This window comes from Chrysochloris asiatica, unplaced genomic scaffold (assembly GCF_000296735.1).
Source record: "Chrysochloris asiatica unplaced genomic scaffold, ChrAsi1.0 scaffold00111, whole genome shotgun sequence".
Taxonomy (NCBI): Eukaryota; Metazoa; Chordata; class Mammalia; order Afrosoricida; family Chrysochloridae; genus Chrysochloris; species Chrysochloris asiatica.
This window is the reverse complement of record NW_006408629.1, coordinates 7,277,944-7,282,453: the sequence shown is the minus strand read 5'-3', so window position 1 is coordinate 7,282,453 and position 4,510 is coordinate 7,277,944. Positions and strand designations below refer to the sequence as shown.

Below are 4,510 nucleotides of genomic sequence, written 5' to 3'. Positions count from 1 at the left end.
TATACCCTGCAAGCCTGCCCCCTACACTATACCCTCCCCCCCCAATCTTCAGCAAATAGTCGCTCTCCCTCTCTGGATCTAAAGTTCCCAGCTGCTCCATCGCTCCACATCATCGTCTCTGCCTCCATCCCAGGCATCACTGCTTTTCTGGGTTCTGCACTCCGCTCTTCTCCATTAATGGTCCTAGAGACCTCCGTTCCTAGACTGAAAAGTTATTCCCTCCCTTCCTTGCTATAAAACATCTACCTTTACATTTCCAGCCCTCACAATCAGTCCTGATAACAATTATTTGCTATTGTATCACAAGAAACCTATCTGCATTTCATTTCATCAGCCCCGCCTAGACAGATTGGATACTACTCACTAGAGATTCTGCCTTCCTCCTGGCCCTGTGGCTGTAGGTTCCTTCTTGAAAGCTTGTAAGCCAGTCACTTCTTGCCTTTGTAACACCCCACCCGCCCCATTTTGGGTAGCCAATGTCTGAGTTGCCCATCCCTGTCTACTCTGTGTGGAGGGGGTGGGAATGATTCTTGCTGTAAGGATTTGTTCCCTCTTTTGAGCTACTGCATCTATAGGTGTAGGTCAAGTTCATCAAATTGTATCAGATTACTCTTTTTTTCCTCTTCTTTCTTCTTCTGGTTGAGCACTGATTATCCAGTCATTGAAGCCAGGTGAAGTGGGTATTATCTGCAAGTGTGGGTGTTCTTGTGCATCTGTCCTCTCTTTTTATCAGCTGAGCGCTTCTGTACCATAGTGTTTTGTGTGTTGCTGTGATACTGGAAGCTATGCAATAGAAATTTAAAATACTACCAGGTTCCAGACTAAGACAGACTAGGAAGAAGGAAAGGCAGACTAATTCTGAATATTTTGCTACTAAAAACCTTATGAATAGCAGTGGAACACTGTTAGCTAGCACCAGAATACTGAATATTGTAAAATTATGAATAGCACCAGAATGAGCCCCTCAGGTATGAAGGCACTTAAATTACAACTGGGGAAGAGCTGCCTACTCGAAGTAGAGTTGCCTGTGATGACACGAATGGAATAAAGCTTTCAGGACCTTCATTTGCTGATGGCGAACAACTCAAAATGAGAAGAGCTGTATGCATCCATTAATAATCAGACTATAGAATGTACAAAGTATGAACCTAGGACAATTTTAAATTGTCAAAAATGAAATGGATTGTATAAACATTGATATCCTAGGCATTAGTGAGCTGCAATGGACTGGTATTGCCCATTTTGAATTTGACTATCATATGGTTTACTATAGTGGAAATGACAAATTGAAGGTGAATGGTGTCTCATTCATTATGAAAAATGACATTTCAAGAATCTGTCTTGAAGTATAATGGATAAAAATCCATATGTCTATAAGAAAGACCAGTTAATACCACTATTATTCAAATTCACACATCCGCTAATTAAGACAGTGATGATGAAACTGATGAATTCTACCAACTTCTTCAGTCTAAAATTTATTAAACGTGCAATCAAGATGTACTGATAATTACTGGTGATTGGGATACCACCCAATCACAAGGGTGGAAACAAAAAGTAAGGATCAGTTGTTGGAAAATGTGATCTTGGTGATAGAAATTATGCTGGATATCGCATGACAGAATTTTGCAAAACCTATGACTTCCTCATTGCAAATGCCTTTTGTAAACAACATCAAAGATGACTAGATTTATGGGCCTCACCAGATGAAATACACAGAAATCAAATTGACTACATCTGTGGGAAAAGACCGTATAAAAACTCCATATCATCAGCTAAAACAAGACCAGGAGCAGATTGTGGAAAAGACTATCAATTTCCCATAAGTGAGTTAAGGCTGAAGCTGAGGAAAATTAATACAAGTCCACAAGAGTCAAAATATGACCTTGAACACATCCCATTTGAATTTAGAGATCATCTCAAGAACAGATTTGATGCATTAGAAACCAATGACTGAAGAAGAGCTGTGGGATGGCATCAAGAACATCATTCAGGAAGAAAACAAAAGGTCACTAAGAAGGCAATGAAGAAAGAAAAGATCAAACAAGATATCAAAAGAGACTCTGAAACTTACTCTCCAGTATAGAGATGCAAAAGCAAATGGAAGAAATGAGGAAGTAAAAGAGCTGACCAGAAAATTTCAAAGAGCAGTTTCAGAAGACAAAGTGCAAAGACCTGGAGTTAGAAAACCAAAAGGGAAGAAAACAGCCTTTCTCAAGCTGACAGAACTGAAGAAAAAAATTCAAGCTTCAACTTACCATACTGAAGGATTCTATGGGCAAAATACTGAATAGATCAGAAAGCATCAAAAGATATAAGGAACACACAGTCACTGTATCAAAAAGAAATGGTTGATGTTCAACCATTTCAAAAGCTTTATTGACTATGCAAAAGCCTTCCACTGTGTGGATCATGACAAATTATGGATAACACTGTAGAAAATGGGCATTCCAGAACACTAGATCAAAAGCCAATGGTACTTAAAGAAGTCCAAGGTGCATTGAGGGCACTGGCAAAAAACAAGTCTCTGGAAATTGATGGAATACAAATTGAAATCTTTTAACAAACTGATGCAGAACTTAGAGGCATGTATTCATTTTATCAGGAAATTTGGAAGACAGCTATCTGGTCAACTGATTAGAAGAGATTCATTATTTGTTCCCACTCCAAAGAGAGATGACTCAAAGGAATGCAGAAATCATTGAACAATATCATTAATATCACAATGCAAGTAAATTTTGCCAAAGATAACTCAAAAATGGCTGCAATAATTTGGACATTGGCTACCCAAATTGGTGGAGCTACAAAGGCAAAAAGTGACTGGCTTGCAAGCTTTCAAGAGGGACCCTAGATCCAGAGGTCATGAAGGAAGATAGAATCTCCGCTGAGTAGTATCCAAGCTGTCAAGGCGAGGCTGGTGAAATGAAATAGGGATGGGTCTCTTAGGATACAATAGTGAATAATTGTTATCAGGACTGCTTGTGAGGGTTGGAAATGTAAAGGTAGACGTTCTGTAGCAAGGAGGGGAGTGATTAATTTTCCATTCTAGGAGCAGAGGTCCCTGGGACCATCAAGGGAGAAGAGCAGAGAGCAGGACCCTATCCAGAGAAGCAGTGACACCAGAGATGGAGGCAGAGACAATGACGTGGAGAGATGGAGCAGCTGGGGACTTTAGACACAGAGAGGGAGAGGAGCTGTGTGTTGACAACCTGGGGGCAGGATTGCAGGGTATACCTTTTGGTTGGTTGATGATGCATGGAGGGGATTGTAACCATAGCAATGAAATGATATTCGATAGGATGAATGTAAACCTAATGATCTCCCATGTAAACTATCACATAATTCACAAAATATCACATTTTTTTAAAAATGGCTGCAATAGTACTCTGACATAGAACTTCCAGTATTCAAGTTGGATTCAGATGAGGATACGGAACAAGGGATATCATTACTGACATCCGATGGATGTTGGCTGGAAGCAGAGAATACCAGAAAAATGTTTATCCGTGTTTTGTTGACTATGCAAAAGTTTTCAACCATGTGGCTCATGACAAATTATGGATAACACTGTGGAGAATGGACATTCCAGAACATTAGATGGTACTTGTGTTTATACTCATGATTGTTCAGACCAAGGGGCAGTTGTTCGAGCAGAACAAGGGAACACTGAATGTTTTAAACCCAGGAAAGGGATATGCAGGGTTGTAATCTTACACTATACACATTCAATCTGTATGCTGAGCAAATAATTAAAGATGCTGTATTATATGGAGAAGAATGTGACAACAGAATTGGAGGAAGACTCAGTAACAACCTGTGATATGCAGATGATACAACCTTGATTGCTGAAAGTGAAGAGGGCTTCAAATACTTACTGGTGAAGATCAAAGACCACAGCCTTCAATATGGGCTGCAACTCAATGTAAAGAAAACAAAAATCCTCACCACTTGACCAATTAATAACATCATGATAAATGGAGAAAAGATTGAAGTTGTCCATTGAATGGATCCATTATCACTACTCATGGAAAGAGCAGTCAAGAAATAAAACAACTGACATATTGCATTAGAGAAACCTGCTGCACAAGACCTCTTTAAAATGTCCAAGAACAAAGATTTCAGTTCGGGGTCTGAGGTACATCTGCCCCAAGTCATGGTGTTTTCAATAGCTTCATATTCACGTGAAAGTTGGACAATGAATAAGGAAGACCATAGAAGATTTGATGCATTTGAGTTATGATATTGGAGAAGAATTCTAAAAGTACCATGGGTAGCTAAAAGAACAAACAAATCTGTGTTGCAAGAAGTAAAACTAGAGAGAACAAACAAGATGGTGGATCGGGTGGACGTGTAACAAAGAGCTCTGCCAACAACAACACAGAATACCCGACCAAGCAGTCTCAGGGGATGGTCCCAGAACTCTGAACCACATATAAAGGAATATTTAGAAGGTTGGAAGGCTCACAGCTGGGGGAATTTGTGGCAGAAGCAAGAAATCCATTGCTTTGTA

At 39.7% G+C, this 4,510-nt stretch overlaps 1 protein-coding gene across 1 annotated transcript in view; it reads left to right on the top strand.

The window, feature by feature from the left end:
• Window positions 1-4,510, top strand: part of SPATA9 (spermatogenesis associated 9) — a 48,012-nt gene that overhangs the window by 28,868 nt on the left and 14,634 nt on the right. The window lies entirely within an intron of this gene.